Genomic DNA, 10,692 nt, shown 5'->3' on the forward strand with positions numbered 1-10,692 from the left:
GCTTCTCTGAGAGCTGCCGCTGCACGTGCAGAGGTGAGTCCTTGGTGAACACAGACATGGCTCTTGTTCTTCTCAGCGCCTCCGTCTGTCAGAAGTGAAAGAGATTGCAGAGTCCCAAGGGAAATGGTGTCCTGTTACTACACTAACTTTCTTTCTTTCCAGTCCTCACACCTTCTTCTACTGTCCTCTTCTGCAGTTCCTTCTTCACTGTCCTCTCTCCTCTTTCTTCATGTGCTCTCCTTTTACTGTTCTCTTCATAGCACGATCTGCTCTTCTTTACTGCTCTTTTCGTTTCCTGCTCTTCTGTACTCACTCCTCTTCTGCTCTTCTCATTTGCCACTTTCCTCTCTTACCGTCTCTTGTACTTCTGCCAGACTTCCTTTCTCGCTTTTCCTCTTCAGCTTCTCTCCACTTCTGCTTTTGTCTTCTCTGTATACGCTCTGTATACGCTAATACCTCTTTTGCTTTTCTCCTTGTCTGCTTGTTTTTCTTACCTACATCCTTTTTCTTCTTCTCTGCTCTTCTTTCTTTCTTGTCTGTTCTCCTTCTGCTCTTATCCTTCTCAGCGTCTCTTCCCTTTATTCTCTCCGCTACTGCTCATCTCTTTTGCTGTCTTGCCTGTATCCTATTGTGCTTTTCATCTTCTGCGCTTCTTCCTTACCGGTATCCTTAATTTTATCCTCTCTTCTGTTCTTTTTCTCTTCTTCTCCGTGTCCAATGTCTGCATCACAACTCTGTCAGAATTAGTTTTGGGGTGGAAAAAGGTACCAAGGTACATAGGTTTGTACAGTAGAACCTCCTACACTTTGCCTGAAAGGTGATCCAAAGGAGCCCTCAGGAACCAAGACCACAAAGGAGCTGCTTTTGAATGGAGAATTTTCCAGAGTTCCTTCCAGTCGTTGCTCAGAGGAACTGAGGTTTTTATCCTTGTATCTCTGCAGAAAAGCAGGGTGGAGGGAACACATATGGTGAGGTGCTCAGGTGAAATTGCCCTCCTTGCACAAACAGCCTGTTTGTGTCCATGTGATGCACGGTGAAGAGAAGCCTGCTGTTCTGTGAGTAAGCCTGCCAAAAGGGAGTTCTGGCCTTTTTGGCAAGTCTCTGAGGTGAGGTCTTTAGACAGGCTGGTTGTTTTGCAGGGGAAATGCCATTTCAGCTGTTTGTTGCCACGCTTGGTTGGTGCTTGTATGAAAAACATTCATCATCTAGACAAGCAGTGCTCTAGCACCAGGGAAGGGAAAAACCTCATGTACATCCAGTCTTCTCCATGAGCCTTATGTTGCCTTTCCACAGAGTCTCTAAATGCCTGTGGAAATCACGGGGGGGTGGGGGGGGCAAGGGGATGGGGAAGAGATGAGGGGCAATTTGTGCGCATCCTGTGCCCACGGAGCAGGTATTACCTACAAAGAGCTAGGAACCCTTCACGGCATCCTGGACTTGTTTACTTTCCTTGTTTGAGCGTGATGGTTTTGTAGGTACTTTGTGCATTTTAAGTAACTGTCAACTCTGCTGAGACAACAGGCGTCCTAGAGAGAGCCTCGCCGTACCCTTTTTGTTCGGGCAGTTTTATTCCCTCCTGAGATTAAAAGGGACTGTGGTCTTGCTTAGCAAAGGGAAGCGTGTGCATGCTTCCAAAGCAAAGGCAGGTAGGTGCGTGCTTGCTTAGCAAAGGCAGGTAGAGGCATGTGATGCGAAGGCAGATGGTTGCTTGTGAAGCCATGTCAGGTGGTGTGTGCGCTTCAGTGCTGGTGGGTCAGAGTTGAAGATGCACGAGCTGTGTGACAGCTCTGAGAGTGGGATGGCCAAGGAAGAAGCCTATGGTCCTAGCCCCCTGGGGAGAGAGTGAGATCACTAAAGGGAGGGAGGATTCTTAGACTCTGAGGGGTCTAGAAAGGGAGCTGAAAGGTTTGGGGCTCCCTTGCTGTGCTCTGCGCAGGCTGTGGCAGTGCTGGGGTTTATTTTGGAGTCAGTCTGAAAACAAAATGAGACAAGGGGGTTTTCTGTGCAGTTTGAAGCCCTGCAACTCTGCTGCCAGGGCTGCAGCCCAGGGTAGGCACCCTGTCCCCACAACTGCTGACCACGTTCTTTCCTTCTCTGCAGTGACCACGTCCAGCCCTACGAAGACACTTTACATCATGTCGGACACCAAAGTGTCTGCGCTGACCACGTCTGTGATGGGTGAGGCTACCTCAGTCCCTCTCAAACTGCCAGGCATCCAACCTTCCTCCTCCGCCAGCTCTCCTCCTAGCCCTGTCACCTTTGCCACCTCCCCATGTTGTGTCGTGTCATGGAGATCTGTGGTGCTGGGGCAGGCCTGAACTCCCCTCCCTGACAGCAGACGCGTTTCTGAAATCTCTGCTCATTTCCTCATCCTGCTGGCTCATTCTGTATTTACAGGTTTGTGTCCTTTACTTTTCTTGGGTAATTTAGGACTGGTTTAAAGCAGCTGTATTTGCTATTGCCTTTGTCTGCAGTTACCCTTGTGGGTGATGGTGATGGGATATACCCTTTTGGGTTAGGTTTTTATGGAAGGGGAAATGGTGGAATCACCATCCCCAGAGGTGTTCAAGGAGTGTTTAGGTGTTGTACCGAGGGATGTGATTTAGTGGGAAATGTTGGACTAGATGATCTTAGATGTTGTTTCCAACCGTGGTGATCCTATGATCCTAAGGTTTACACTTGTGGATTGTGATGAAGTGTTAGTGTTTAGTGCTAGAGCTAAGTGCTGAGGGTAACCCTTTGGGGTTAGGGTTTCATGTTACTGTTTTCTGTTAGGTCTAAAGGTTAAGGCTTAACACTTGATGTTAGTGATGGTGGGGGTGTGCCCACCTGGTTGGGGGTTTATGGCTTGTCCTTTTTGCTAGGGACAACAGCAGCACTTTTGAGATGGGAATGAGGGTTAAGCGTTAGCATTTTGGATTAGGGCTGAGGAGTATCTTTTGGGGTGAGTGTTAAGGATTAGCCTTTTAGGTTAAGGTAAAGGGTTAAGGGTTGTCCTGTGGAGTTAGTGCTAAGGGATGCTGTAGTGTAAATGCTGAGACATGGCTTGAAACCTGATTTTTCACCTGGTAGAAAGGCAGGGCCAACCCAGAGCATGCAATGTTCCAGAATGACAGAAGGGGTGGAGCCAGGATCCACCCCTTCCCAGCCCTCATTGAAGGGTTGGCAGTGTAGGCAAAGGAGATCCCTGCCTACCTGAATCCTTCTGAAGATAAGCAGCTTCTTGCCTTGATTTCTGTGCCCACGGCTGTTGCCTTTGAGCAAATTCTCCCTTGCTGCAGCCTTGGACCTTGCTCCTCTGCTGTCATGGCATGAGGCCTGGCCTCATGGGGCGCAACCCTGCTGACTGATAGATGTGTTGGTTTGGTTGGGGGTGGATGCCGTAGCTAATGGCAAAACCACTTCCTTAGTGCAACTAAGGAGGTAAGTGAGAAAACAAGAGAGTCTTGAGAGGAAAGAGTGACTGATGGCAGCGCTGTACTGGAAGCAATAGAGAGGCTGACAGTGGCTGTCGGTGGCAGTAGAGCAATCCGAGTCTGTGTCTAAATGGTTCTTAGAGCTGTGTCTGTTCCTTGGAGAGGCCGAACAGTGTGGAGGTACTTGTACTCACAGTTGTTTGACTTAGGAATGAAGTGTTTCTCAGCTCATGCACCTGACAGCGTTGTGTTTGCTTGTGCAGCTTTGCTTTGTGCATTGTAGAGCTGTCAGACAGATGTGGATTCATTTGCCACTCACTCAGCAGGAATGAGACTAGTAATACTTTCTGTAAATGCATTTCAGTTTTAAAAATGAGTTTGTTTTGGCTGTAGAAATGGTGTATTGGAGGGATTTTGGTGGATGTGGGCTAACAGGACAAGGATTCTATTGGCAACTGCTTTCTGTGACATGGAAAGGCTGTACTTTATTTTAGGGATGGAGCATGGGATTCTATTGACTCTTATTGAGAAAGGGGGAAATGGAAAGCCTCTGTGGGTAAGAATGTTTTGTGAGCTGTAGTTTGGGTACTTTCATCTAAATAGGACTGTGTGAAAGGGTGTGTGTGATGGAGGAGAGAGAAAAGTGCCTCGTGTTGACTGTAAGGAAGGCATAATGTTAGAGCAGTGGAAAGGCAAATTTAAGAAACTGTGCTTGAAAACTAGAAGTTAGTGGCTGGCTGTGCTAAAATCTTCTTCCAAAGAGTTGCTCTTCAAGTATTTCCTGCTTTCTCTCTGCGAGAAACTGACGCCAGTGGCCTTCCACTGCAGCATGGCCGTGCGGAAAGGCTGGGGAAGAAGACAGAGCTGGAGAAAGCACCAAAGAGAGGTACAGATACACAACAGGCATCTGGACTTGATGCACTGTCTTTCTGCCCAGGCTTTCTGTTTGTTCATTGCTGGGACAGTTCTCTGCAGTTTGCATCCCAGCTTTCTCCCAAGTCCTGGCTGCACAAAAATGCAAGCATTCAGAGGAAAAGGAAAAAGTAGAGGAGTGGGCTTCTGAGAAAAGAGTTGAGGGGGAGCGTGAGGAGCTTGAGGCAGAGTTTCAGAAAAGTGGTGATTTCACTTAGGATTGCTCTGAGATTTCCTTGCCCTGGGTTATGATTGAGTGTAGCTATTGGTTTCTTGGTTCCTGTGTATGCATTGTTGGTAGACAGATTAGTGTGTGGAAAACACAGCTGAGAATCTGGGACATGGTAATGTACCAAATGGACTGAACTACTGGAAGGATTGTGGGAATGAGAAGAGAACCTGGATTTCTCTTGCACAACAAGCCTGTATCAGTTGTGTCTCCTTTCACTGAGCTGAACGCATGGTGTGTGTGAAGCCTTCTGATGGGAAACCCACGGTCCCACAAAGTGGGCGTGGAAACGAAATGGAGCTGAGGTGCATCTGTGTGCTGAGTCATACTGCTGAGGACAGAGAGGAGCCCCAGCTGAAAAAGCAGCTTTGGTAAGAATAGTGGTGAAAGTAGGAGTGGGTATGGAAGGTTTAGACTGCTCTTGGAGGAAAGGTGAAAGTTTCAAATGTTCTGCAGATTCAGTATGCCTTGGTGTGCCACATCTGCCTGCCCTGTCAGCACTATGTCAGGCTTTTTTTCCTTTCCTTTTTAAGGTAGGAAAAACAGTTTCTGGCTAGGAGAAGAAGAAATGCAAGTCTTCCCTGCATTGCTCCTTGGGCAGTGGGTGCTGATGAGCAGTCCTTGTATGAGAATAATGTATTGTCATTTGATCTGTCTTTCCATTCCTTCAGCAACTGGGGTGTTGACGCAGCTGCACGTATCTCCTGTTTTGTCCTTCTGCTTTGTGTAAAAGAATAGTATAGTATGCAATCTCTGTGTGAAATTTTCTTAAAGTATTTTACTTTATTTGCCCCTAGGAAGCAATGGCTTGGAAATGATGGCAGTGTCACCCAGCAGCCCACACAGTGACCTGATGTCTCATTGCTTGCGTCTGTTAAAAACCACCACGATGAGAAAAGAACGTTTGCATGGATTCTGTGCTGACTGTGTCAGTACAGCCCTTAGGAGTGGTGTGGACATGGCATGGCAGGGAGAAGGGAATTCCCTTCTGATGGGAAAGTGCCCGAGGAGTGTTGACATCCCGTGTGTTGGTGCCCCATGCCCACCCCATGCCCCACGCACTTCTGAATGAGCAGCACAGCTTTTGTGTCATTCAGCCACCTGTGGCAGAGCAGATCAGGCTTTCTGCAGGTGTCAGCAATCATCCCATCGCTTTCTGCCTTATAAGGAGTTGAAAACCTTTTCATTTTGGAATCCTACTTCCAAGCTTAACCACCTCCAGTGAAGCAGATGTCATTTTTCTTGTATCCTTCAATTCTGAGTCCATATTCTCCCAAAAGCAAAAGAGTTTGGAGGTAACCACCAATAGTTAAGTGAGTGATTTCAGTATGTATTTCTGATCGTGACAATTACTTCAGTTTAGAGGTCACAGTTAATGTACTGTGCCTGTTTTAATTCTGACCAAGGTTGTAGTTGTAGCTGACTTCCCAAGGCTGCAATACGTGGTGGTGACACAGCCGTGGGCTTCTGCATTTGCATTAATCCCACATTTCCTTGCAGGTCAGCTTGTGCTGGAAGTGGACGGTATCAGAGTGTGAGTGAAGGTCAGTGCAGGAGCAGCTGTTGATGGGAGTCCAGGCTAATGAACTCTGGAGCATCTCCCAGTACGGTACCGTAGGAGGCAGGAATGATGTTAAGGAGCTCCTCAGCAGGAAGGTGGCTCATCCAAATGCTTGCTGACAGTTTGAAAGCCCAGACCCTTCCAGCCTCCACCTCAGAGGCAACATCTCCTTTGTCCGATCATGCAGCACCTGAGCAAGAGGGTGACCTGAGCTGGCTACACAAGAGTCATCTTAACTTCTTTGTTATTTTACTTCAGATAACACCATTGGGTGACCCTGCTGTTGGTTTCTTAAAATTTGGATTACGTCTGATGGAGGCCCAGAAGTGATGTGGGCACTCACAGAGGTCACAACTGTTGCTGGGGTGGGAGCGTTTGTCCCACAGCTGGTGAGCAGAGCTGGTGCTGCACGCAGAGACTGGGCTCTGGGCCTTCCTTGAGAGAGATCGCCCTGTGAGAACCCGTCAGAAGCACTGCTGCAGCATGTGCATGAGCTGGGCACAGCTCAGGCTGAGCAGGCCGAGTGGGTGAACTGGGTTTGGTGCTGGGTGGTTGCTGGGAGGTGTCTCAGAAGAAAAGCTGGGCTGGGGTGGGCCCGCTGTGTCAGCCCTTGTCCCAGCTGGTGGTGAGAGCAGGGTGGAGGCTGATGGGTGCTGCCCACTGTCACTGCTGCTCTTACCATGTGGCACAGCAGTGCTCTGGTGTGTGAGCTGGGAGGGAGGAGGACAGCCACTGTGCCTGGCTAGGGCAGAGCTGAGGTCTGTTGAACACGTGGATCGTACCAGTGCAGCTATTGCAGCTGCAGTAGGGGTGGAAGACAAAGGGAGTTTTCTTCATGACAGCAACACCAGCCACTTGCTTCAAGGTGTATAAATGTTGAGGAGATGGAGAACACTTGCTGTCAGAAATCATGGCAGCTGTACAGAATCTAGTTGTATTTTGGGGATGGTTCTTGTAACCAGTTGATTTTAAGACACTGTCCTACTCAAGAGTACTTTAGAGTGCATGATAGAAGAAAGCTGGAAAAATGCTTCTCCTTACTATTTTTCACTTGCAGATTCTTTCTTTAGGGATTCTTTCCAAAAGGAGATTTTGGGGATTGAGGCAGTTGAAGAAAGAGTGAAGCCAGGGGGCTGTCCCTGTGGAGAGGACCCCAGGAACTGAGCTTCCCCACCACTGTCTCAATGAGAAGACAGACGCAGTTCCCATTCCTGCTCTGCATATGGAAAAGTATGGCTGGATTTATTTGTTTGGGTTTTCTTCCTTTCTCTCATTTTGAAGGGGAAAAGCTGGAGCAGGGGGAGCACTACTGGTCCTTTGTTACCTCCATAACCGGTTGGATTCTGCATGTGCTGCAACAGGACAGCATTGCCAGGCTCCTTAACCTGCTGGGGCAGGGTGGGAGCAAAGAGCGTGAACTGCCCTCCTGCCAGCTGCACCTAGTTATGGTTTGCCAGGTCCCTGCTGCCCTGAATTTCACCTGAAAGGTTTGTTCTAGCTGCTTGCAGTAGTAAAATTTAGGGAAGAAATGGAAGTCAAGAGCTAAGGCTCTGCACAATAACTTTGCGTGGATTGAACTGTGGCACCTGAAGACTGTTTCCTGAATAATGCTGGCATTTTGCAGGTGTGTTGGTTTAACCCACTGAACTGATGTCTGTGAGCGCCAGTCTTCTCCACCTGAACAGTAAGAAAGCTGGGATATGCCCAGAAATTGCAGCAGTTGCTGTGAATACTCTCCCAAATGTTTGTTTCCTTTAGTGGTAGCTAATGACTCAGCACTGTGATATCCTGTCTCTGGCACGATCTGGAACGCTGCATCTCTTTGCAGATGTTGGGTGCCCATTTCCATGGACCCTCCTTTCTTTCTCTCCTCAGAAGCAGCACAGTGCGGTTCCCTGCGTTAGGGAGCAGCAGCCAGCAGGCTGCCAGAATGCCAGCTGGGCCTTGCAGCGCGCAAAGGGACGTGTTGGGGATGGACCATCCTTAGCACCACGCAAAAGTGAGTCTCTTCAGTCCTCTGTCATGAAGTATGGAAGAATGCATTTTAAGTATTACTTCTGAGCGGGTGCAGGACTGTAGGGATGTCAGGTAACCATGGTGGAAGCACTGGGGAGGCCGACAGCAGCAGCTGATGGCAGCAGTGTGACAGAAGGCCGTGTATAAGTGGTGGTGCTCAGAGCTGAGTGCATTCCTGAGAAAGGCACTCTTGACTTTATGGCGTTTTCTTTCACCTAGTGATATGTAGAAAGTTAGTGAAGAAAGGAACAACAAGAACAAAAATACCCTACTGCAAGGGCAACTGCATTTGGATATTTACAGCATGCTAGAGCGTTATGTGAGAACCAAGAACTCCGTGACCTGTAGGATGCAATGTCTTCTGAGAGATTATTGGAGGACTTTGTGGACGGAGACGTGTTTAGCTCACTCTGCATCATCTACACTGCCTAAGGAAGTTACACTGCAGTAAGAAAACCATGCTCTCTGAAAGCACAGTTTCCCATTGAGAAGAATTATTTGGCTGACCACCTTGGGGTCAAACTATAAAGCGGATTACAGGGCAAGTACAAGGGGCGAGACAAAAACGCCTAAGGCATGGTTTATTACTTCTCAAAGTAGAAATTAAGAAAGGATTAGCTGAACTTCTCCCTAGAAATGCCCGTTAGTTTTGCTGGAATCCTTAGTGACTAATTCAGACAGACATCTGTGCTGCAAATGTCTGTAACTGTATGGATGAAGTTTATGATCTGCACGTCCTGTAAAGCTATAGCTACATTGTCTTTGATTTTTACTTAACAGATTGCAATGTCTTGCCTATGCTATATGAATTGCAAAGCTTGCCTGCAAGCTGGATCATCCAGCAGCTTTCACACTCTCCCTTTGTGGAGATGTAATCAACTCATTCAATGGTGGGATCATGAATGAGTCCAACGAGAAGGCAGCATCAACAGTGAAAGTTTGACTATAAACTGAAATAATGAATTACCATGGTTGAAGCTGAACCAGTAGTCCAGTAATAGTTCTATGAAGTCTCAACACCTACCAGATACTTTCTAATGAATTTAAAAGATTCTTAATGATAACTTCATAGTGCATGAATTGGTTCCTTTACACAGGTTGGTTCTTCCTTAACTTATTCCATACAGGTTTTAGTATCACTCTAGGGATTTTTTTGATAGAAAAGGACTTCTTGAAGGTTATCACTTGTACATTATGCTTTTACATAACGTACAGTGTGGACTTGTTCCTAAGAAAATTGCATGAACAAAACGAGGAACAAATAAACTTTCATTTATTTCTTTCAAATTTTTTTTTTTAAATATGTATTTGCTGACCAACTTCCACACGGAGCTTTTGATCTCCTTGTTACAGCATGTAGATCATGGGATTAGTCAAGGGAAGACAACCGTATGGAAAAGAAAGGTTTCCCAATGGAAACCTTTTCCATTGGGACAGCCTCAGAGGGTAGGACATATATGTAGACAGCTGGGCCAAGCATGACAAAAACTACGATGATGTGGGAAATGCAGGTGGAGGTTATTTTGTTCTTTGTTTTTGGTGTGTCTGGAGCTTCAGCAAGAGGATTATGTAGGAGATGAGGAGAAGTGCAAAGCACATGACAATGACAACTCCATTGTTGAGGAACATCAGAAGTTCCGCCGTGTAAGGTCAGCACAGGCCAAGTTCGCCAACTGACGCACATCACAGACAAAGTCGTCCAGGATGTTGGGGCCACAGAAGGGGAGCTTGATGGTGAGAGCAAATAGAATGATGCCATGAATGAAGCCACCGCCCCACGAAGCTCCAGCCAGGGCACAGCATACAGTCCTGTTCACAAGCATGGTGTAGTGGAGAGGCTTGCAAATAGCAACGTAACGGTCACAGGCTATGGCCAACAGCAGGAAAGCTGCTGCTGCTCCCAGGAAGTGAAGAAACAAAGGCTGGGTCAATCAGGCCTTGTAGGAGTTGATCTTAGGATTTGAGAAAAAGTCAGCCAGCATTTTGGGTGGGGTCACAGAACAGTAGCAGATATCCAAGAATGCCAGATTAGCCAGGAAAAAATGCATGGGTGATCCCAGCTGGGAATCCCCCTGAATTGTGAGAATGATAAGGATGTTGCTTGGGAGAATTATGATGTAGAACAGGAGGAAGAAGAAGAAGGGAATTGACTGGACTTTGTGGGATTGAGACAATCCTAGCAGAATAAACTCTCTAACTACAGTTTTCATGCTCCATTTTGACTCTTGCAAGCCCTGAAAAACAGACAGCAATAAACACACAATGCCAATATGTTGCAATATTTAGCAACTTAGGCTACGCTTAGGCTACTGAAAATGCACATCCTGTGACCGTTACCTGGTTTTATGGAGGACCACATCCCTGTATGTAAAGGAATATCAGATTTATTGGGCCATACCATACGGCAGGCCACCATTAACCATTCTATTATTGAATGGTTTTCATCATTATATTGATTACCTGCATATAATCTCTGTCTAAGAGCAGGATGGACGGTCATTGTGGCCAATTTGGCTATTTCCAGGCCATTCACCAGAACACTTTCTGCCCCAGAATCC

The 10,692-nt window shown here is 47.1% G+C and overlaps 1 pseudogene; it reads right to left on the minus strand.

The window, feature by feature from the left end:
- Positions 1 to 9,507: 9,507 nt before the first annotated feature.
- LOC149915432 (olfactory receptor 4M1-like) lies at positions 9,508 to 10,344 on the minus strand (annotated as a pseudogene).
- Between the last annotated feature and the right edge of the window lie 348 nt (positions 10,345 to 10,692).

Source organism: Phasianus colchicus, chromosome 19, assembly GCF_987193195.1.
Source record: "Phasianus colchicus chromosome 19, bPhaCol1.hap1.1, whole genome shotgun sequence".
Taxonomy (NCBI): domain Eukaryota; kingdom Metazoa; phylum Chordata; class Aves; order Galliformes; family Phasianidae; genus Phasianus; species Phasianus colchicus.